The following is a 26,218-nucleotide window of genomic DNA, read 5'->3' as shown; positions in this document are numbered from 1 at the left end:
AAATGGCAGCCTATAGATTGGGAAAAGAACTTCACTAACTCTATATCCAAAAGAGGGTTATTATTCCCAAATATTATATATATATAATTCAAGAAGTTAGACTCCAGCAAACCATAACAAATTTAAAAATGGTGAACAGAACTAAACAGAATTCTCAACAGAGGAATCTCAAATGTCCAAGAAATACTTAAAGAAATGTTCAACATCATAGTCATCAGGGAAATGCAAATCAATAAGTCCCTGAGATTCCAGCTTATACCTATAGGGGAAATTTCCTAAACAGAACTCCAGTGGATCAGATTCTAAGATCAAGAATTGATTAATGGGATCTCAGGAAATGGAAAAGATTCTCTTAGGCAAAGAACATATAGTCAATAGGACACATCAGCAACCTGCAGATTGGGAAAAAATCTTAACTAACCCCACATCCTATCGGAGACTAATATCCAAAATATATAAAGAACTCAAGATGCTAACCTCCAAAAAACCAAACAATCCAATTTAAAAAAATTGAATACAGAGGTAAAGAAAAATAGAATACAGAGACTTCATACCAGAGGAATCTCGAATGGGCAAGAATCACTTTAAAAAATGGCCACAGTCCTTAGTCATCAGGGAAATACAAATCAAAAGAACCCTGAGATTTCAAAAATCAGAATTGCTAAGTTCAAAAACTCAGGTGACAGCACATGTTGACAAGGATGTGGAGAAAGAGGAACACTCCTCCATTGCTGGTGGAATTGCAAACTGGCACAACCACTCTGGAAATCAATATGGAGGTTCCTCAGAAAATTGGAAATAGATCTACCTGAAGACCCAGCTATACCCCTCTTGAGCATATACCAAAAGATGCCCCACCATACCACAGGGGCATATGCTCCACTATGTTTATAGCAACCTTATTGGTAATAGGCAGAAGCTGGAAACAAACCAGATGTCCCACAGAGGAAGAATGGATACCGAAAATGTGGTTCATTTACACAATGGAATACTATTAAGAATGAGGAGATCATGAATTTTGCAGACAAATGAATGGAACTAGAAAATATCATCCTGAGTGAGGTACCTCAAACCCAAAAAGAAGACATGAATGGTATGTACTAATAAGTGGATAGTAGCAAAAAAAATACCCAGGATGCAATCCACAGAATTCAAGGTTAACAAGCTGAAGTGCCCAAGTAAGGATGTTTCAATCCCTCTAGGTAGGGAGAAGAAAGCAATCATGGGTTACAGAGGGAGGGAGAAATATATGTGGGAGAAAGAAGGGGGAGGGGAAGGGGAAACATGATCAGGTACTGGGGCTTGGGGGATAGGAAAGAATCCCTGAGGGCCAGCAGAATGAATGGAAATATGCAACCTCAGGAGGTTGGAAGTCCAGGGGACCCTCTAGAATGTACCAGAGACCTGGGAGGTAAGAGAAGCTCGGGACCCAAAGGGAGGGACTTTAGATGAAATGCACAACACTGTGGAGAGGGAACTTGTAGAGTCCACCTCCAATAGAAATACATGGCATCAAGTGGAGGGATGGGGTTGCCATCCAGAGTCCAAAACTCTGACCCAGAATTGTTCCTATCTAAAACAACTGAAGGGACAAAAATGGGAAGAGAGTGAAGGGCAAAAAGGTCCAGTGACCTGCCCAACTTGGGATCCATGTCAAGGGAAGGCTCCAAGACCTGACATTATTACTGATGCTATGGTGTGCTGACAGACAGGAGCCTAGCATGGCTGTCCTCTGAGAGGATGACTGAGACAGATGCAAATACTTACATCCAACCAATGGACTGAAGTTGGGGACTGCTGTGGGAAAACTAGGGAAAGACTGGAAGAAGCTGAGGAGGAAGTTGACCCCAGAGGAAGGCCAGCAGTCTCAACAAACCCGGACCCCTGAAATCTGTCAAACACTAAGCCACCAACCAGGCAGCGTACACCAGCTGAAGTGGAAGGGGAGGGAGTTATGGGGACATGTCTCCGTGTCATGGAGACAGTAGGCGTGGGTCGGATGGAGGGGCATATACTTGGAGGCAAGGGGTGGGAGGACGGTTTGGAGGTTTTTGGAGAGGAGGGAAGCTATGAAAGGTTTTAGCGTTTGAACTGTAAATGAAGATTATATTCAATAAAATAAAATAATAAGGACATCATGAATTTTGCAGGCAAGTGGATAAAACTTGAAAATATTATCCTGAGTGAGGTAACTCAGCCCTCAAAGGATATGCATGGTATGTACTCAATGATAATTGGATAATAGCCATAAAGTAAAGGACACTGATCTTATACCCCTCAGACCCAAAGAAGCTAAACAAGAAGGAATACTCAAATGAGGATGCTCGAATTTCACTTAGAAAATGGAATAAAATAGTCATAGGAGGCAGAGGTGGGAGGAAACTTGGTGGGAGAGAGAATGGGAAGGGGCATCCAGGGTGGTCACAATCAGGTATGGGGGGAGACAGGAGAAAATGCCAGGAGAATGAATGGAAACCTTCAGCTTCCAGGAATGGAAAGAGTGGAGAATTCTAGAAGTCCCAGGCACCTGGAATAGGGGAGGCTCTCAGGAGTCAATGCAGGTGACCGTAGCCTAGAGACCTCACAGTGGGCATATGGAACCTGAAGAGGCCCTCTTCTGTAGATAAACAGGACCCACAGTAGAGGGATAAGGACACCAATCCACTCACAAACTTTCCATCCAATACTTGTCTGGATGGAACCTGTCTAAAAAGATATGCAGGGACAAAGATGGAGCAGAGACTGAAGCAATGGAGACTAGCATAACCATCCTCTGAGAAGCTCTATGAAGCAGTTGACTGAAAAAGATGCAGATACCCCAGCTAAACATTAGATGGAGGTTGAGACCTTTATGGAAGAATTGGGGAAAGGAGTAAAAGCACTAAAGGGACTAAGGACACCACAGAAAGACTAACAGATTCAACTAACCTGGATCTCTGGGAGTTTTCAGAGATTGAGCTATCAACCAAATAGCATACATGAACTGGAGACCTGGACCCCTGGCACATATGTAGTAGATGTTCAGTTCAATCTCCCTGTGTGATCCACAACAATTGGAGCGGGGCCTGTCCCTAAAGCTGTTGCCTGACTGTGGAATCTGTTCCACAACAGGGATTCTTCATCTGTGTGCCTGACCCTGCAGAGACTATATGATCCAGGATTTGGGGATACCCAGGGGAGGCCCACCCTCTCATAGCAGAAGTTAAAGAGAAGGGACTCTATGAGGGATGACTAGGAGGGGGCAGTGTTTGGGATGTAAATAAATAAGTAAATGAATGGATGGATGGATGGATGGATAAATAAATAAATAATACATAAATACATAAAGAAATAAATGGGAGGAAATTGACACAAACTAGAGTCATGGAGAAGAGGGAACCTCTATTGAACAGATTTTCCTATGAGCAAGCTTATGAGACATGTTCTTGACATATTCTATGAATGGTCCCAATTCTAGACACCCAGGTGGTCTTGGGCTGTATGACAAAAATTGCTGAGCAATCCAGAAAGCAGTAATCTTCCATAGTCTCTGCTTCATTTATTATCTCCAGGCTCTGCCTTGACTTCCCCTGATGACTTACTGTAATTTATAAGCCAAGCGAACCATTTCTTCCACAAGTTGCTTTTAGTCATGAAGTTTCCTCACAGGAATCTTACTATGAAAATAGTTACATTCAAATGAAATAATAGTATTGGAAACTGTTATATAATGTAGGTGCACTAAGGCAAGAGAATAGCATATTATTCTCAGATTATAAAAAAATACAAGGTATCATTTCAGTATTTAATGATTGGTGTGTTCAAGAAACAAGAGCAGATAGGAAGGCAGTGAGGAATGAGAGTGAAACTCAGTGTTTCCTGAAGCATAAATTCCCCTGCCATATGTTCACATGAGACCACGAGCTGCCCAGAAACTCAGTGGGTTATAGTTCCTGCAGTCCATGAACTTAACATATCTGATGCTTCTTCTTTACCATTGTGGTAAAGGCTCAAAGCCAACATGTACTGCTAGACTTCAGGAAATTTTAGGAATAATAACAAAATCAATATGTGGAAATGAAACTATGATTAGAACATTATCAGTATGAAGGAAGCTCATCATTATATTAACTGAAGTGGTGGTAGCAGCACTATTGTAGATATTTTGGAAATAGAGTCAAAGAATCAGGGTGCAAGTATTAAGCAGTAGTGAAGGCTTTCCTAACAGTGCAGTGATAGCACTGCCATAAAAGGCTGTCATAGAAGTGTGGTGGTAACGCTGGAAGAAGAGGCTGTCATAACGGTATGGCAGTAGTGCTTGTACCAGTGGTGTTGGACATGGAAGTGACAGTAGCACAGATAGCTATGATGGCACCAATGCTATGGCTGCTCTTCTGAGAGTCACTGGCAGCTGAGAAAACAGTGATGTACAATTATTGTTAGTAGGAGAAGTATTTGTAATAGTTGAGGAAAGATAAAGAAGGGAAAATGACAAGTTCATGGGGAAGAGAATGGACTCAACTCAGAAGTCAGACTGAAGCCTCTCAAAAGCTGAGAAATCAGAATTCTTGCAGATAGCTAATATTTGTGAAAGGCTTTTCTACCTTTACAGTGTTTAATTGGCTATTTTATAAGAATGTCATAAGAAATGCTTGGTGCAACCCTGATGACTCCTGGTTTTCCCTTATCAGATTAGTCACAGTCAAGGTACTGCTAGACTCATCCTAAAATCTCATTCATGATGAAAGAGACAGAGCTATAGAGGTTTCTTGGCAATTTTTGGGGATTTAACTTGGGAAATACCAAAGTAGTCTGTGTAGAAAATGCTGTAAGTTAATTAACAGTAAATCTCTTTTGGAAAGCTCACATTCACAGTTAGGTGTCTTTCTTTTTCTTCTTTTTTGTTTCTTTCTTTCTTTTCCTAATGTCTCTCTTTCTCTAAACCTTTGTACTTGAAATCTATGTTGAAAATACCTTTTAATACACAGTAGCTATTGGAAAGTCCACAGCCAAATATTGTTATGTTCCTTAATTTTTTTCTCTTTAGTATCTTTCTTATTTTAATAAAATCCATGGTTAGTGAAAAATGACATAACATGTAAATTCCATGCAACCTAATGTGTTCGGAGTTGAGTTCTTTAAAAGATTAAGAGGGTCTTCCTGCCGCCATTCCCACCAGGGAGGCTGGAGAGTCCACAGCCTTCTGTGCACAGCAGTGCTTTCACTTCTGAGTGCAGAGGCGAGATCTCCACCTTCCCTCTACAAGGGAGCAGCTAGGAGCACACAGGGCATGCAATCACTGGAGCAGCAGGGACTGAAGTCTTTAGGCTGCAACTTGCACCAGAGAGCCAGGTGACTCCACAGCCTTCTATGCACAGTCCACTAAGAGAGAGAGTGATTGCCCAGCAGCACTTTTACTTCTGAGCAAAGAGGTGAGATCTCCACCTTCTCTCTGGAGGGGAATAGCAAGGTGAACACAGGGAAGAAGATCAGTGGAGCAGCTGGGACAGGAGCCTTTGGGTCTCCATTGCACCAGGGAGCTAGGCAGCTCCACATCCTTCTGTGCACAGAAGAGAGTTGGTCTCCCAAGAATATGGATACAGACTTATAGGCCCACAGAAGGAACAATCTCCAGGCAGAGACAGCAAGACCAACTAGCACCAGACATAATCAGACAGCAAAAGGCAAGCACAAGAACCCTACTAATAGAAACCAAAGCTACTTGGCAATGTCAGAACCCAGTTCTCCCATCACAGCAAGTCCCGAACACCCCAACACACCGTAAAAGCAAGAATCAGATTTAAAATCATACCTCATGATGGTGATAGAGGGCTTCAAGAAGGACTTAAATAACTCCCTTAAAGAAATTCAGGAGAACATGGATCAACAGGTAAAAGCCCTTAAAGAGGAAATGCAGAAATCCCTTAAAGAATTACAGGAAAACACAAAATATCAAATGAAAGAACTGAACAAAACCATCAAGGATTTAAAAGTAGAAGTAGAAACAATAAAGAAATCACAAAGTGAGACATTTCTGTAGATAGAAAACCTTGGAAAGGATTCAGGAGTCATAGATGTAAGCATCAACAACAGAATACAAGAAATAGAAGAAACAATCTCAAGTGTCAAAGATAACATAGAAAACATTCACTCAACAGTCAAAGAAAATGCAAAATGCTTGTAACCCAAAACAACCAGAAAATCCAGGGCACAATGAGAAGACCAAACCTAAGGATTATAGGCTTAGAAGAGAGGGAAGATTTCCAACTTAAAAGGCCAGTAAATATCTTCAACAAAATTATAGAAGAAAACTTCCCTAACCTAGAGAAAGAAATGCCCATGAATATGCAAGAACCCTACAGAATTCCAGACTTTATCGAACCAGAAATTCCTCCTGGCACATAATAATCAAAACACCAAATGCACTAAACAATGAAAGAATATTAAAAGCAGTAAGGGGAAAAGGTCAAGTAACTTATAAAGGCAGACCGATCAGAATTACACCACACTTCCCACTAGAGACTGTGAAAGCTAGAAGATCCTGGGCAATTCTCATACAGACTCTAAGAGAACACAAATACCAGTCCAGACTACTATACCCAGCAAAACTCTCAATCACCATAGAAGGTGAAACCAAGATATTTCATAATAAAACGAAATTTACACACTATTTTCCAACAAATCCAGCCCTACAAAGGATAATATGGAAAATGCCAACACAAGGACATAAACTACACCGCAGAAAAAGTAAAAAAAAAAAAAAAATAACCTTGTTGCAACAAACCCAAAAGAAGATATCTACACAAACATAAAATAACATCAAAAGTAACAGGAACCAACAATCACTATTCCTTAATATCTCTTAACATCAATGGACTCAATCCCCAATAAAAAGACATAGACTAACAAAATTATTTTTCAGGTAAATCTTCAATTTTATCAGAAAATGTTTACAATTTCTCTTTCAATTAATTTAGTAATTTTTTGGTCTACCACTTTATCTGCATTTTTCATTATAATCCTCAATTTTATCATGTTTTTCTGTATGTTTCTTCAAATTTATCAGAAATATTTTCCATGTAAATCTTCAACTATATCAGAAAATGTTTATATTTCCACTTTCAATCAACTTAGGAATACTTTTATAACTACCATTATTATATCTATATAAAATTTTCCATGATAATCTTCAATTTTAACATGTTTTTCTACATTTTCTACAATTGTATCAGAAATACTATGAACATAAATCTTCAATTCTATCATAAAATGTTTCTACTTCCTTTTTCAATTAATTTAGCAACGTTTTTATATCTACCACTTTACTCTTAATTTTCCATGAAAATTGTCAATTTTAACGTGTTTTTCTATATATCTCTTTTATTCTATTTTATTTTTTTAATTAGGTATATTCTTTATTTACATTTCAAATGCTGTCTCCTTTCATGGTTCCCCACTCTGCCGAAAACCCCATAAGCCATCTTCTCTTCCCCAATCAACCCACCCCCACTTCCCTGTCCTGGTATTACTCTACACTACTGTATCAAGTCTTTCCAGGATCAAGGGCCTCTCCTCCCTTTGGTGTCTAACAAGACCATCTCCTGCTGCCAATGTGTCTGGAGCCATGGGTAACTCCATGTGTACTCTTTGGTTGATGATTTTGTCCCTGGGAGCTCTGGGAGAACTGGGTGGCTCATATCGTTGTTCCTCCTGTGGCACTGCAAACCCTTTCAGCTCCTTGGGTCCTTTCTCTAGCTTCCTCACTGGGGACCCTGTGCTCACTTCAATGACTGGCTGAGTGTGCCTCCTAGGTGATAGATATATCCAGCTCTGATCAGCCAGCACTTGTGGGCACCCACAAGAGTGCCTGGATTTTGTAACTGTATAAAGGATGCATCCCTGGGTATGGCAGTCTCTGTTGGGTCTTTCCCTCAGACTCTGCACAACCTTTTGTCTTTGTATTTCCTTCTGTGGGTATTTTCCCTCTTTCTACCCAGTACCCAAGGATCCATACTTTGTTCTTCCTCCTTCTTGGTCATCATTTGATATGTGAATTGTGTCATGGGTATTCCAAGCTTCTAGGCTAATATCCACTTATCAGTGAGTGCATACCGTGAGTGTTCTTTTGTGATTGGGTTACCTCATTCAGAATGATATTCTCCAGTTCCATGCATTTGTCTAAGAATTTTATGAATTCGTCGTTTTTAAAGGCTGAATAGTACTCCATTGAGTAAATATACCACATTTTCTGTATCCATTCCTCCACTGAGGGACATCTGGTTTCTTTCCAGCTTCTGACTATTATAAATAGGGCTGCTATGAACACAGTAGAGCATGTGTCCTTATTACATGCTGGAGAATCCTCAAGGTACATGCCCAGGAGTGGTATAGCCGCGTCCTCCAGAAGTGTTGTGCCCAGTTTTCTGAGGAACCGCCAAACTGATTTCCAGAGTGGCTGTTCTAGCTGGCAATCCCACCAGCAGTGGGGGAGTGTTCCTCTTTCTCCACAACCTCTTCAGCACCTGATGTCTCCTGAGTTTTTAATCTTAGCCATTCTCACTGGTGTAAGGTGAAATCTCAGAGTTGTTTTGATTTGCATTTCCCTGATGACTAAGGATAGTGAACATTTCTTTAGGTGCTTCTCAGCTTTTCACCTCAGCTCCTCAGGTGAAAAAAATCTTTACTTAGCTCTGTATCCCATTTTTAATAGGGTTAATTGGGTCTCTGGAGTCTAACTTCTTGAGTTCTTTGTATATATTTGATATTAGCCCTCTGTCGAATGTAGGGTTGGTAAAGATGTTTTCCCAATTTGTTGGTTGCCATTTTCTCCTATTGACAGTATCCTTTGCTTTACAGAAACTTTGTAATTTTATGAGGTCCCATATCAAAAATATTTTTCATGTATATCTTCAATTTTATTATAAAATGCTTTTATTTCTTTTTTAAATAAAAGAACATGCTTTTCAAAAAAAGATTAAGGAAATGACTGAAGGCTGCTGAAGTTGACAATATTCCTCTAACTCCCTACTGATGTCCATGTTGAGGTCAGCAGAAATGGTGCTGGGCAGTGTTGGGAGACACTGATAATCATACTCTAATTATTAAGAATTTACTAAGGGCTAGACATTACCTAAACTTTTACAAGCACCCATTCATTTCTATTTACAGGAACTCAGAAAAATGACTTTGAATGCCTGGTTTAAGTTCTCTGCTTCTGAAGGTAGATATTCCATGACCAAGCACAGGAATAGATAGCTAGTGAGGGCATTTTTACATTTCTGGTTTGTCTAAATCCTTCTCACGGAAGCACGCAATATGTAATTGCTTGTGTTCTCAGGATTACTCAAAGTCATATTATTCAAGTATTATATTGAACATGTACTGTTTTAACTGGTGAATTATCAAATATGAGCCTTGGAGAGGTTTGCTGAAGTCCCCTTTTCCTTAGGCAGCTTGTCCATCATTAGCCCGGGTAACTTAAGTCACCTCCAAGCTGTAGTCACTGCCTGCTCCCTGGTGGCCTTGTTCACTGCAACAGTTGCTCTGAAGTGGACTATGGTGAGGAACTTGAAAATGTCACTGAGTCTGTAGCTGGGTGAGAATTTCAATGTTTCAGCAGCGCTTTAATCCAGGCTTTTGGCTGAATTGTGTTAGCTCTGCTAGATTAGAGGACAGCCTTCCCTGACTGTTCTCGGTGCAGTGCTACCCAACTCCTGAACAGAGATCCTGGGTGCCAACCTCATTTCTAAAGCATCATCGTCCACAGTGTGACCTTAGAGAACATTTGATTAATCTGGGAGTACATCACCAGCTCTCAGCCTGAACTGCTTAAAAAAGAGAGTACTTCCTGTTCTTGTGGTGGCAGCAAAGCAAATATAAAACCAGATATTTTCACTTGCTGTCTGTTACCACATGGAGAAGGCGGTAAGAGATAGAAGGTAGCCATCTCAGGAATAACGAATGAAAAATGACTTCTAATATGTTTTACTTCCTGTTGCCAGTGTTTCTGAAGGCATGCTATGTAACTCCATACACTTCCAACAGTCTGAGGAGTTCCCATTTATTATTTTTTTTGTGAGCCTTTCTGCCCAAGTGTGGCTCTTTGTGAGACAGCTGGAGGTATAATTCTGCTCTCAAGAAAAACACGAGCCTGTTTCAACTAAATATAAAGGGGTTCTGGAGTACATGGCTCTGCCTCTATATTTTGGTACCTAAGTTAGTTTGTTTGTAGTATTAACTAAAAATTAATATGTGGTTCTTTACTATAAAAATACTGACTTATTTTGTCATTTGAAAGCTAGTTTTTTTTTATTAACTTTTGTGTTTGCTTTTAAATCATAGCTGTTGTTGTTAAGGCATCCCAGGTGTCTACGCAGCTGTATAGAATAGTAGAAGAATAAAACCCTTAAGTCATCTCATATCACATGCATTCCCTGCATGGCCATGTAAAAAGCTGGACTTTTTATACACAACATAAAGGTTACATCTATTTTATACATATCTCAAGGGGGTAGTGTAAAGACTCCATGTGCCTATGGTATGTGGAGTGTTTTTAATATTTTTGCAAGCAATTCTAATAATGTATGCTCAGGTAGAGACTAATGTAACTTTCCAAAGGAAGCTCAGGCTATATTAAGATATGACTTCTACATCTGCATAGAGATAGGAGCAACAATCACATTAGGCCTCTGGCTAAATGCTCAGAGGAACTGAGTTTAAAATAAAGTCTGGCATGCTATCAAGCCACCATCACAATAGGAGTAAAACACAGACAAAAATGTAAAAATAGAACATTTTGAATAGGAATAAACTCCAGAGGAATCATTTGTTCCTACAAGGATGGCAAATTCAAAATTCTTCTGTGCTTTGAAACTTAGAAGAAGTGGCTACAGATTGGGATGAAGAGATAGGTAAGAGTCTCATCCCGAGGGAGTTAGTGAAGCATTAAAACTGTAAATAAAGCAGAATAAAGGGCAAGAAGAATGCCAGAGACCCCAGAACTAAGAGAAAAGATGGAAAAGTCACATGTCATTTAGTATCAAGCAGAAAGATTAGTTTTGCATTAAAAAATATTTCTGAGCCAAATTCTATTTCATGGGACCATGGGAAGTATTTGGTTGTACTTGTCACTTGTATAAAATGATACTTAATATTAAACTGATTTTGAGCATTGGTTCTGGAAACTTGTGCAATGAATCTGAACATTTTAAGCTGAACTAGAAAAGTGGCCAAATGGTTAAGAGTACTTGATGGTATTTCAAAGGACCCAAGTTCAATTCTCAGCATCCAAGTCAGGTGGTTCAAAAATGCCTAAAAGCCCAGTTCCAAAGAAACTGTCCCCCCATGCACTTCTGAACTCTGTGAGCATTGGTAACACAATGTTACATACTCATGCAGACACATAAAATTTAACAAGATTTAATTGAATATTACTAATGTCTGCTCAGTTGGTACCTTTTTGACATAAATTATGGATTTAAAATGTACCTATCTCATTGACTGAAACTAAAAAAAAAAAAAAAAAAAGATGCATGAGTATAGTGAAAAATGCCACAGACAAAATAAAAGCTAAACTTGCTATTTTTATTATGGTCCACCATGACTTTCTTGTAATTGAACATAGATTCTTCTCTCAGACAAACAATCCTAACCATAATTTCTCCTCCCTTCATTCCTCCCAGCTCCCCTACCACCTCTGTTCTGACCCATATCCATTCTTCCCCTGTTTCCTACCTAGAAGACAGCCAAACAGAACAAAACAAAATACAATAAGACAAGGCAAAAAGCTCTCCTACTGAGGCAACCCCAAAATAGGAAAAAAGTCCCAAGAGCTAGCAAAGTTGTCAAAAAGAACAGACACTCCTACTGTTAGGAGTCCCACAAAAGCACCAAGCTAACAGCTGGAACATGTATATAGAGCCCTGGTACAGACCCAAGCAGGCTCTATGATTACTGCTTTGCTTGCTGTGAGCTCTGACTGGTTACTTCAGTGAGCCACATTCTCCTGGTGTCCTCCAGCTCCTCTGCCCCCTATAATCTTTCTTTCTTTCCTCTACAGATCTCTCCAATCTCCAAGAGGAGGGACCAGATGGAGACCTCCAATATAGACTCTCTCTTTGCATAAAGTCTGCCCACGGGTCTCTGCACCTCCTGGAATCTGTTGTCAGAGGAAGCCTCTCTGATGATGCTATGTGTATAGCAGAATATCATTAGTAATCAATTCATTGTTTTGATTTTTATTTTTTTTGTCTTTGATTTTTGTTTTGTTTTGTCCAATCATGTTTTGTTGTATCCTATGTCTCTATGCTACCCATGCTCTAGTTCCTGGCCATCCAGGCAGGATAGGTTATGGTTTAGGCCTCAAGTTAAACCAAACATTGCTTGTCTACTCCCACAAGTTCTGCACCACTGTTATCCCAGCACAGCTTATAGGGAAGTCAGATTATAGGTGGAAGGGTTTGTGGCTCAGTTCATTTCCAGGTTTCTATTCCATAGCCTGCAATGTACTTTCTTATGCCAAAGAGACTAGAATGTAGAGGTGAAGACACCGAGCTCACACCAGCTTGGCCTCACTACATGCAATGAGCTATGTGGGTTGTCCTTCTAAAAGTTCCACTATAGCTCTTTTATTCAAATATTATGTAAAATAATTATCCCTTCATTATGAGAAGACAAAATTCCCTCCAATAGAGGAAGATACTCATTCACAAATGGTACTCATCAACTGGATACCAATAGGCAATAAATTGATTTAACTCCATGTCTTATAAAGCAGCATTTTTAAATACTCCATTGATTTACATATAAAAATATAGCTGCCTTAAAAATAAGAGCATGGATGTAGGACCAACCAGAATTCTTATATTTAACACAAAAATAATAATCCATATATAGATATATAGATATAGATACAGATTTTTAGATTATATTTATATATTTTTTTCTGTCAGAAGTAATTACTGCTCTGCAAAAAAGACTGAAAAGGAAACTAAGCAAACTGAACCTCCTTCCCATGCTTCCTTTTCTTATCTCTCAGCTCTCATTTGTCCTTTATTCTTAGTAACTGTGGGTCATCATGATATAGAAAATAACAAAAGGAGGTCTCTCCTCTAGAGTTCTTCTCCTCAAACACACACAAAAATCTTCCCCCCTGAACAATACTTAGCGTTTCCTCTTCTATCAGTAATTAGTGTCCAGATAGAAAGAGAGAAAGAGATTTGGGTCACACCATATTCAAGGCTTACATTCAAAGCTCCTCTGTTTGTGAAATGGCCTGTCATAAAAAGCCTCTATTTTCTATCTCATACATATGCATGATGGTGGGTACATATGCTAACGTTATTGGATATATGGCCTACACCTGTACATATCATCCAAAATTGTTTAACAGCTGATGTGACATTTTAGGTAAGATGTAAGACTCCCTCCATTCCTCCACTTGGGATTGGTTCCTTCTGTGTAGATCCATACATAGTAACCTGAAAAGATGCACTTGTCTGCTGGTCCTTCCATTGTATGGGCCTCTCCATTTTCTCTCTTTTAATAAAGCTACACACTCACAGATGTTCTGCTTTCTTTCCAATCATTTGCCCAAGACTCAAAAAATCTAGATGCTGCATTACAGAAGAGCTCCAAAAACCTTAATAACCAAGCCACATATTCAATGTAACCCAATCTCATTTTCCTGTACTCATATAGCTGAATACCTCAATTTTGCAGGAAAAAAAAATCAGTCTATAATGTGACTGAATTCACTTCAAATACAAGATCATTAACATAGACCTCCAATATAAGCAGTGTACATTTCCACTAAAATTATTTTTTTATTATTTATCTTTCTGACCTGTTTGATTTTGAATATTAAATTTATAAAGATTTTATATACCTAAGCTATAAATTGTTAATTTTTCACAAAATCAACTCATCTATCTCTTGTCAGAAACTAGCTCCAAAATCTCACTTCCATATATCACAGATCCTGACAACTGTTGTTTCAAGCATACATAAGGTTATAAAATATTTTCTTTGTGTGTCTGGCTTATTTCACTTAGTGCAATATCCTTCTGTCTATGAGTTGTCCTAGCTACTAAGGTTTCTTTGCTTTTTAATGGCTTCTGTATGATTGTTATTTTGAAGAATGAATATGCATTCTTCATTGTTCTTTATGAAAGACTAACACTGTCTTTTAAACTTAATTCTATTTATTATTGTTATATATTTACGTGTGCAAGTAAAGTCTTTGTAGATTTTCTATTCTTCTTTTACCCTAGGTTCAAGGGATCCAACTCAAGTTGTCATGCTTGCAAAAGCAAGCACTTTTGCCTGATGAGACATTTCCTTGGCCAAGGAACCAGAGAAGGGAATCTTCTCAAAGGGTAAATATAGCACAGTCTTAAAGAGATAGATAAGTAGGAAACTCGAGTAGGAGGAGTAAATGGGGAAAAAATGGAAGGTCAGGAAAGGAGGAACTATGGAGAGGGACAAATAATAGTAAAGATCTATTGAAATACATATGGAAAACTACTACAGTAGAGGTTTCCTAAAATATGTACATATCTGAAAGAAATTTAAAAGCCATCACTTTATAATTGGGTCTACAATGCCCAACCAAAGCATCTTATGCCACTAAGTAAACTCTTTCCAGTGTCATGAATAAGTTACATTTCATTCAGTCATTGACCAAAATGATTTATCCTTCCAAACAACACAGTTTATCACAAAACCTAGTGGTTACTGTCTACCACCTGTTTACTATATTGTTGAAGACAACATTTACTTATATTGTCATGGAGAAACTAAACTGATGCCTAACTAGAGCTTCATTCCTATTTACTAGTTCATGATATTGGAAGGATTTTTAAAATTACCAAAAGACAAAGGTAATCGGCAATATCACCCAGTTACAAACCTTATGGCTTACAACAGAGCCCTGTCTGAAAAATATACTGGTGTAATAGTGGCACAAATGTTACAGGAGTGACCAAGTACTTCCTGATTGGATTTATACCATTGCATGATATGTAAAGAACCAGAGACTAGATAGATCATAGGCCTATGGCAAAACCAATCACCATTCTTATAAGGGAACAGAGAAGTGCACACTTAGTGATATATTGCTATATTCATATATCAGTGCATAACTCAACACTCATCTAAAGATATTACTCTTGCAACATAAGAATTATCAAAGAAACCCACAATACGACAATATGCATAGAGCGAATTTGGATAAGTGGGTACTAAATGGGATGTCTTAATAAAGCTCTCCTTTGAAGGCTTAGAGGTCTATGTTAAAGAAGACTTGGGAAGCCTGATATCATGGGTGACTCCAAAGAAAAGACATCTTTTAGACACATTGATATACATGTGAACTCACAGAGATTGTGACAGAGCAAGGCTGCACAGGTTCAAACTAGACAAAAATCCAAGCACTGAGAGGGGGAAATGAGCACAAAGCCCGGCCCATAATCAAGAGATGATTTGCAATTGATATCTGCTGGGAAAATCAATTTTCTCCTATGGAGTGTTAAGGAGTATACAACTACAATCCATATTTTTCAGTTTTTGTTTTAGGTTTTTTTTTTTCTTTTGGCAGGGGAAGGGACATGAAGTTGGTTGGGAAGAATCTGTGAAAATATGGGTGAGAGGGAATACAAATAAAATGCATTGTATAACAATTTTTAATATATATTTTCATTATTAACAGGGGCTGGTGAGATGCCTCAGAGGTTAAGAGCTGGCTGTACTTCCAGAGATCCTGAATTCAATTTCTAGCAACCACATGGTGCCTTATAACCATCTATAAGAGGATCTGAGGTCCTCTTCTGGCATGTGAATGTATATGCAGCAGAGCACTCATACATTAAATAAATAAAAATAAAAATAAAGTGTGAGATTTTTTTAAAAAGCTTTAAAAATAAAAATAAAGTGTGAGATTTTTTTAAAAGCTTTAAAAATTTAAAAATGAATTGGAAAAATGAATAGTTAACATATCTATTGATAGTGTTGCTATTCAAGTACTATTTAGGCAGTCATGCTGATGAGACTTCATGGGTTCTTCTCTACCATTTCGAGGATACCCAATCTCAAAACAAAGGGAGAAGGGACTACATGATCCATTGTTTTCTTCATGGAGACAGATAGTGACATGAATGGAAATTTGAATGCCTTACTTTGGTTCTGAAATTTTCTAGTTATCTGACCATGGAAAGGCAATATAATGAAACTGTCCTTCAGTGAAAATACTAAAATGATCAAATGCATTACACTGAAACTCCTACATTTGACAACTTAGTTGACTATGGCCCTATTGTCTATAAAAAAATGTCTGTTATCTATGGGGTGATTGCTTGGAGTTGAGTAATGATAATTAAGATAGCAATTTATAAGCTTGTATCAGTTTTAACATTTCAAAATATCATATAAATATATTCTAATAACCAGTGCAAATGTTTGTGATATGTTCATGCTCTTTGGAAAATTACAAAAACTAATCCAGTTAAAAACATTAACACACCAAGGTATGATTCAAAAAAGCAAAATATGTAACCTAAGTCATTACCAGGAGAATTTTCTTTCATTTTTTTTCCTTTTATTTAACGGCCATCAACCAGCACAAACAAATAAGAACAAATCCTTCTTTTTTATAGATCTCTTTCATTGTGGAAACAAATTGCCCTGTTGCTGTAGGAAGAGAGGGCCATATTCATTTCTTCACTACTGAAGAACCTGAACTACTGAATGAACCTCCTTTATGGGATTCACCTTACTCTAAATGAAGGATCTGATTTGCATGAAAGATACTCAAATGTAGAAGCTCTTCCACTGTTGCAGACGAGCTCACTGTACAGCCTGGACAACTGTGATGTGGCCAGTAATGCCTCAGTCACACACTTTCACCTTTAGTATTAAGGGTGTAATACTTCTTTTTTGCTTTAACTCTAAAAATTTCGTAAAATATATTTTGATGATATTTACCACCCAATTCCTTCCAGACCCATCTTCACCTCTCTAACTATCCAACTTCATGCCTTCTCATTTTGTTGTTTAAAAACTATTGAGCCAAATTTGTTATAGGGTAACTCCACTTAAATTATTTTTGTGCAAATATATATAAATATTATACACACATATATTTATATATAAATAATATATGTTTGTATAAAGCTTCTGCATTAATGAGTTATCATATGACATTTTCAAATGTCATTATAGTTAGTTGTTCCTCCCTATACTTCCTCTACTTCTCTGTCCTCCCCTGCCCTCTCAACCCTCATCCCATCAGTTACCAGTATATTACAGTTCGAGGATAAAATGTTCCTAAAGATTCAATACAGACACTCAAGTTCTACCTGGTGACACTATTTGGGAATATTCAGGAAAGTTCCAAATGTAGTTCCAAGCTGGAAGACTGGGTCACTGCAAGCAAGTCTTCGAAGATTATATTCAATTCTCTTTCCAGACAGAGTTGCCAGGTTCCTGATTGTAACTACCCAGCACAAAGCTGTTATATCTATGATGTCTTTACTAAAATGTCCCATTAAATTACCTCCAAAGTCATGAGCCAACTCTGGTGGTTTGAATAAAAATGGTACCCATAGGTTCATAAGGGCTGGCACTATTAGTTTGGCCCCATTGAAGTAGCTGTGGCCTTGCTGGAAGAAGTATGTCAATGCATACAGAGCATATTGGGGTGTCATGCCACATGGTAGGAACTTGACATTAGCCAAGGACAAGGGCTTCAGGCAGGAATCTGACATTAGGGCATAATAGGGAAGTAGGTTACAGCAGGAATTTTTATCCTAGGGTGGAGTGCTAAGAGTGTACTTGACATTTGTCAAGGTGAACTTCTCCCAGCCTACATTGAGCATGGATTTCCTTGGTTAAGTTCATTGTTCCTCCAGGTCTACGCATTCCTGAATTAAGCATGTGACCCACCCAAGCTGCCTGAGCAGTAGAGCCAAGGACTGCCAAATGACTTTGCCAGAACTCAACCTGGAGTCTGGAGGGGGGGACTTGCCCAAACTATAAAAAGGTCTGACCTCAATTAAAGGTGGGGCCTCGATTGGTAAAGAATCACCCTGGCCTCGTTCTTTTCGTCCCTTCCCCATCTATCCTTCAGCTTCTGTTCCAGCAACCCAGTTCATAATAGCTGCAGGGAGCTATGGAATACAACAGATTGGTGCCAGAACAGGGACTGGATACAAGAAGGCTTCCTGAGGTGACCCTGTCTTGATGAAGCTTCGCAGAAAATGGAAAAAGATGGTACCCTGCATTGTGAGCAACTATAGGGGCTAGAGGATACGGACTGAGACAGTGTGGACCCAGCACTGAACTCCTCGCTTAGGAGGCAGACAGTGGAAAATGGGGTAGGAACTTGGTAGGCATTTGTCCACAGCTTTTAAGAGCTGATTCAGGCGAAAAAGAAAATGGTTTAAAAATAGGTATATATCCACAGCCTCAAAGAGCCGCTTTAAGAAAGTTTGAAAAATGAAGAGTAAGAGAGAAGGAAAATGGATGTAATTGGATGCTTAACAAGCGCACTTCTCTTTCTGTGTATCATTGCTTGTCCCCAGTACATTGACCGTTTCTCCACGTGTACGTTTATGTCCTGTGTTTTTGTGTGAATGCGTGTTTGTTTGTTTCATGTTAAAAAATAAAAATTGGTGAAAATTTTGTCTGCTGGCAGCCTCTTGAACTGACCACAGTTTGTGGGGGGATGATTTAAAGCCTTGTAGCAGCACAGCAAGCTCACCCAAGAGGCAAACATGGCTGGGGGAAAATGCTGCTTTTTAAAAGTCCAGAGGCCTCAAGGTTTGGGGAAACTTTGGTTTAAATTATGAGATTCTTGTACCCGCTTTGTTCTTGTTTTTAATTGGTCTTAATGGTATAAGGTTTTACATATCTTGACTATTGAGTTATAATAATAGAGGCTAAGTTGGAGCTGGTAGCTTGGAGTTGTAGCCATTTTGAACACGTGGCATGACGCAACCCAGGAAATATAGGCCTCTAAGATGCTTCTAAATTGGCATGGTGTATTATGTGAATCTTTGCCTGGAGATTGGACTTATAAGAACTAAGTTTTAAAATAAAGTCTCTTTAATTAGTTATACTGTCATACATTTGAACATAAAAACTGGCAGACAAACCTTGTGCTGTAAAAGTAATGTTTGCCATTGATTTTAAAGAAAATAGATTGTTTAAAATTGGGATTTGCTTCCAAAGTTGTAGTTGTGCTCTAATATTGCAAGAAAAAATTAAGTTACAATAAAAATTGCCAGTGTGCCATTGGCTGCAGTTTTCAGTCTAGTTAAAGACTCACAATTCTTAACATATTTTGTAATTAAGATAATTTTAAGAGTGATACAGCTGTGGCCATTATAGGCCTATTGCCACTTTTCCACAAGTTTATTGGCTATAATGGTAGAAGCAAAATTTAACCCTCCAAGATTAAAAAAGAGATCTCAGTGGAAATTTATTTCATATCAAACAGGCTCCTTTGACTACTAAAAAACAAGGAGTAGAATTTTTCTGGGAACCCTGAAATTACAGTTTCCTTTTGTTATTCAATCCTCAAAATGTCCTTGCAGGACAGGTAGGTTTGGGTCTGGTCTTAGATAAAAGGCTCAGATTAGAAGATATTTACATTTGAGGAACCTCATACAACATCCTTGCCAAGGACTCAAGGTGGGTCCTTGGGCAGATTAGAAAAAAAATTTATATTTGAGTTAATGCAAAGCTTAGAGCTGCCTCAGTGGAAGCTAGTGAGGAAGCTTATGAGGAACTGCTTTTATCTTGCAACCCCACCTAGGGAGTGTTTGGCTAAAAGAACATTCTATCCAGGTGTGGTTCAAAATGCAGTTCAAACTTATGAAAGGTTAATAAGGCAATGTAGAACTTATGAAGGCATTAAAATTTGGCCTGCCTACTCCATACAAAATTATTATAGATTTAAAGGGTTGGTTTTTGCTTTACATTCTGATAATTATAAAAACATTTGCTTCTAACTTTAAAGAAACAATAAAGCAATTTCATTAGAAGGTATTTTCTCAAGGAATGGCAAGTAGCCTTACCTTATGTGAGAAAAAATGTTTTGTCTCTGTTTCAATACAAGAAGCTAGGGTCTTAAATTTTTCAGTGTATAATGTTCATTGAATGTTTGTTACAGGGTTTTGCTCCTAACTATGGGTTTTTAAAATTTTTAAGTAAATGATTTTCAAAGGTTGTTAGAATATATTAACTGGCTTTATCTTATTAACCTCATCTTAAGCTTGCCATGGGAGGACTTAAACCTCTGTTTTCAATGTAAAAAACATTTGTTCCTTATTTCAAACAATAATCAAATTGGTTATTACAAAACATTGATGGTTAATCTATTACATTGGAACCCTTTTTAGGCAAAATTAATAATTGTTATCCAAAAGATAATTTGTTACTATCAGATCACATGTTTGTTCCTTTGAGTTTTCCCCTGCTTCCCCACAGATACCTGATGTGGGTGCTATAGTGACTATTTTTAATATGCTAAAAATCAAGCTTTTAATGATAGTAAATATATATATATTACTATATATATAATATAGTAATTAAAATCAAGCTTTTAATGATAGTAAATATATATATATATCATGGTTTATAATTGCTTAAAATTGTTCCCTTTTTAATACTGCTAATTTTTAAATTTTACAATTGTTTACGCAAATGTAATTCAAATTTAAAAAGATATGTTTTTTAAATGACTATCCTCTGGATATCTAAGAGCTAATCCAAAGGCTGGAGGGACGGACAACCATGGGTACTGGGAGCCAAACTCTTGTATTTTATGGTTGTAAGCCTGGAGAGAATGCTCAGCCATTAAAGGATAGGCCCTAAATCATGGATTATGGGAGCTCAGATCTCAGGAACCACATGGTAGCTCACAACCACCTAGGATGAGATCTGATGTCCTCTTCTGGTGTGTCTGAAGATAACTACAATATACTTATATATAATTAATCTTTAAAAAGGTACCTGGACAAGACCTCTTAAGGTAAGGCACATAAAATTTGTATCCCAGACAGGCTATATAGAAACAATCGGATGTACAAGCATATTATATACATCATCAAAAGGGTAATGGTTTAAAAAATAATTTTGTATTTTTGTGCACATCAAATTATAAAGATTTGTTCTTGATGTCCTCAATTTTACCTCTACCACATAATGGTGTTAATCCTAGAGGACTTAGTTAATTATTACAGATAAATCATACTCATATTTCTAATTTAAAAGATTAAAATATGTGCATTTGACTAATGATTCATTTTTAGGCTTTCTAGTTGCAACTGCTCTAACAGAAAAAGCAACTAAAAATGCCACGTTTATTTTCTATGTGTGCTGACTAAAAGGAAAAGAGAAGGGAAAATTGTGTCCCTGTGCATATCATTTGAATTATGCTTGTATATTTTTAAGAAAATTTTAAAATTTGGATGCCAAGGAACTCCCAGCTGAGTGTATATGACATCCTGTAAGTAGGCATACTGATGCCTGGGTGAAATGAAGGAATTCACTTATTGACATATGCCATAATCCTGACTTAATATTGGGAAAGAAGGCATGTCTGTTTTTTCCACAGAATGTTGCAGAAGCATGCTAACTGCCAGAGTGATTGGTGTGGAATGCTGAAGATATGCTGATTGTGGGCTTGCCGAGTGCCCAGACAATGGCAATGTAAGAGCTATATTGGGCATATGTTTTTTACTTTAATTGTCAAATGTCCCAGATTAAATATATTGCCTTGCTTCAAGCTTTTAGACTTTGTGGGACAGAACATGGAGACTGTTATGCTAGCTTAGAAAAAACTTAATCTAAAGAGGACTTACAATGATTCTTCTCTCTCTTTAATGTGATCAGCTGACTCAACCATAGACTGGTCTAGTAATAAATCCAATATTGGAGATTCCAATTATAAAGATGGCTAATAATCATATTCAGCCAGTTGAGTTAATTTAAAATATAGTCCCCACTTTTCCTGAGAAGTAACAGCTTATCTCTTGATACACAAGGCTACCTCTCCCTCCCCAGAGGCCAAGCTTTGTGTCTTCTAAGTTGCTAATTTGTGACTGAATTGGATACCTCAGGGACATGACAGAAAAGTTCCATCTTTAACTCTTGACCTTGTTTGTTAAGCAGACTGGTTGTCTCCACCTAGGTTCACCTGGATTGAAAAATCACGTGTCTACTAAAGACACTTGCAGACCCCCTGGCTTCAAAACTTACACAAGTGGATCTCCAAAAACGGGAGCTACATAGAACTCAGATCTATGTGTGTTTGTTTATGAGCAAACATGGGCACCAGTGAGAGGTGCGAGGCAAGGCACTGCATGAGGAGGTGAATTTCTGCCTCTGAGTCCACAGGAAGTACACCTAATTGCATAGGGGTTGATGTTGAGAGGCTGTCCTTAAAATAATAAGGGAGCTTATTACCCCTCCTCTGCAAAATATATCATATATTTAAGAGGAATTAAGGTCAATTTTTTCTCTCCCTGGTTAAGGCCCACCTTCTTATAAAGAATGTTTATCCACTTGTTTTCTTTTTTTTAAAATTATATTCCATATATTTTTTATTTACATTTCAAATGATTTCCCCTTTTCTGGTCCCCCGCTCCCCAAAAGTCACATAAACCTTCTTCCCTCACCCTGTTCTCCCACCCATCCCTTCCCACTTCCCTGTTCTGGTTTTGTCTTATACTGCTACACTGAGTCTTTCCAGAACCAGGGGCCACTCCTCCGTTCTTCTTGTACCTCATTCGATGTGTGGATTATGTTTTGGGTATTCCAGTTTTCCAGGCTAATATCCACTTATTAGTGAGTGCATACCATGATTGATCTTTTGAGACTGGGTTACCTCACTTAGTATGATGTTCTCCAGCTCCATCCATTTGCCTAAGAATTTCATGAATTCATTGTTTCTAATGGCTGAATAGAAACATTGTGTATATATATCATATTTTTTGCATCCATTCTTCTGTTGAGGGATACCTGGGTTCTTTCCAGCTTCTGGCTATTATAAATAGGGCTGCTGTGAACATAGTGGAGCATATATCCTTATTACATGCTGGGGAATCCTCTGGGTATATGCCCAGGAGTTGTCCACTTGTTTACTCCTTCCTCATTTTCAAATTAATAAAAAGGGAGAAAATGTACAGAGCCATATTGGGGTGTCATGCCACTTGGTAGAACTTGACATTAGCCAAGGACAAAGGCTTCAGGCAGGAATCTGACTTTAGGGCATAATAGGGAAGTAGATTACAGCAGGAACTTTTATCCTAGGGTGGAGTGCTAAGAGTGTACTTGACATTGGTCAAGGTGAACTTCTCCCAGCCTACACTGAGCATGGATTCCTGTGGTTAAGTTCATTGTTCCTCCAGGTCTATGAATTCCTGAATTAAGCAGGTGACCCAACCAGCTGCCTGAGCAGTAGAGCCAAGGACCACCAGATGACATTGCCAGAACTCAGCCCAGAGTCTGGGGGGAGGGACATGCCCAAACTGTTAAAAGGTCTGACCTCAATTAAAGTTGGGGCCTCGATTGGTAAAGAATCATCATGGCCTCGTTCTTTTCGCCCTGTCCCCATCTATCCCTCAGCTTCTGTTCCAGCAACCCAGTTCATGGTAGCTGCAGAGAGCTACGGAATACAACATCAATGTGACAGTAGGCTTTGAGGTCTCAGATGTTCAAACTAAGCATAGTATGGCATGCATTTCTGCTGTATTTGGATCAAGAAGTAGAACACTCAGCTTCTCCTCCAGAAACATATGCCCCAATGCTGCCATGTTTCCTGCCACGAATGGAATAAACCTCTGAAACTGTAAGCCACCCATAATTAAAAGCATTCTTTATAGGAGATACTGTGATCACCGTGTCTCTTCATAGCAATAGAACACTGACTAAGATACAAACCAACCTTTCTCCTTTTAACTAGTTTCAGGTATTCGGTGACTAGGATGAGGAAATAACCAAGACCTGACTATGGCATTTCTGAATTTGTAGTTGTAACCTTTTAAATTTTTTTGTTTGTTTCTAAATTGTATTTATGAATTAATACAAAACATCCCAGACCAATGTGTCTTAATCCTCCTCCTCCTCTACCTCCTCCTCCTCCTCCTTCTCCTCCTCTTCATCCTGGTTAAGCTGGAAGTAGCACTCTTTGCTGTTTGCAACAACACACAATCAGTCTCAGAAATTCAAATATTTTTTGGTGAGATATTTCAAATACCTTTTGAAGAAAGGCACCTACAAAGTAACAACAATCTCATTCTTGTTCTGATGGTCACAACCCCACTGAAAATTTCAAGCTTTTCATTCCCCTTGATTCCCTTCTGGGGGAACTGCTCCAAATTGGCAACATCCATTATTCCACCTTCTACAGGGTGAGTGCAATCAAGGGTGAACTTCAAAACCTGCTTCTTTCTCCCACCTTTGCCGAAGGTTTTTCATCACACCATGGCAGCAGAGGAGTGACCTCATTTTTGCCACCATTTTCAAATAATGTTCTCACAATATCTCTGTGTCTTACAGGCAAGAGTCATATTAGATTATATCTACCCAATGAGTGTATTTCTAAATAAGACCAAGTCAATAGATAGTAAAGATTAATATACTCATCATCATCATTCCAAAGGACACAGTGAGAAATAATGGCTGTGGCTCCAGCAACCCTTCCCCTTCTTTGTTCCAAGAATGACCTGACCAACACGAGAAAGAATTCAGAGTTCTTGTAATTGCCTTAATTAAGAAACCCTAAAAGCTTTCTCAGCCCCACACCCTCTTTACAGCTTCCAGCTCCTGCCTCAAGTCAAAAATAAGCTGAATTCCATTCTCCACCCACAAGGCATTCCTGAGTATGAATGCACAGAAAAACCACAGAATATATTAACTGATAACTACCTGACCTCCGGAAAATCCCAGGCAAATCTTAAGATCAATAGTCAATAGATGTTAGCTAATGGGGTTAAACTGTAACCCAGCTGATGTAACCTGTTCCCCTAAAAAGTATAAAAATCTGCCTGTAATGACCCTTCGTGGTCACCTCTCCTTCATGGGTAGGACGACCCCTACTAGTCAGCTCATTAAACCTCCTGCCTTTTGCATTGATTGCTACTTTCATGTCTCCTTCAGAGGGGGGGTCTTCCCGAGCAAGGCTCTCCAAGTCTTACAACAGGTATAACTATGGTATCAAAGATTCTGAGAATTCCCATTTCCACTATGCATAACTGCTGTCCCTTCCAGCCCTTTCCATTGAGATTTTAATGATGAGACTGAATTTTGGCCAAGATATTATGAACCTGATGGATCTATTTTCATGGTGGCAGCCTCCCTCCCCCCTCCCCTTAGGTTATCAAAAGAAGTATTTTTCTTTTTTTTCATTTTTTATTTTTTATTATATTCAACACAATATATGTTTTTATACCAATAGTAAAATGATGGACATGTTATTAAATGAACATAAAAAGATAATCTCATTTTGTTTGTTTGCTTGGTTTGCTTTATTAGAACTTAAAATCTTGACTCTTACTGTGGTACAAAACCAAAATAAAACAATTTTTAGACATTGAAGTTAATTGTAATAAGGTTGTATTTCAATGTCCCTCACATTCACCAAAGGATTTTACGTCCATAGTAGCTAAGCTAAGAGTTAACAGTTCTACTGCGCCAAGGAATGAATCATGGGGACAATTATTTGGATACAGATTTCCTGCTATGGTCAAAGCTATTTGACTTGAGTGATTGTCATCATCTCAGCCCACAGAGAACAGGTTACATTCATTTAAGAAATGGTGTGTGTATTAAGAAGGTCTATCCATGTAGTCATCAACTGTTTCAGTGAACAATGGTTCTGCTTAGAGAGTGGCACAGACATTAAGTGAGGGTGAGATTCTGGTTCGTTGTCTGTGATGATCTTGAAAAGCATTCATTTCAGAAAAAGAGTAACTTGTAGGGTCATATTCTTCAAAACTGATACAATGATTATAAATATCAAGCAAAACATTCAGTCTCATTCTATGTTGTGCTCTTACAAGTCACCTCCCAAATTAATTGTCTATATTTCTTTTGTCTGTATATTTAATTTTGTAATATATAAGCTGTTCTGAAACCCATAGTATGGTGTAAAAAACATCAGATAAACAATCCCACTAATAGAGAGAAGCATTATTTCAACACTATTATATGGCAAGACAGCAAGATACTGTCACACATA

This window comes from Apodemus sylvaticus, chromosome 3 (assembly GCF_947179515.1).
Source record: "Apodemus sylvaticus chromosome 3, mApoSyl1.1, whole genome shotgun sequence".
In the NCBI taxonomy this organism is placed as follows: domain Eukaryota; kingdom Metazoa; phylum Chordata; class Mammalia; order Rodentia; family Muridae; genus Apodemus; species Apodemus sylvaticus.
Note: the sequence above shows the minus strand (reverse complement) of the source record.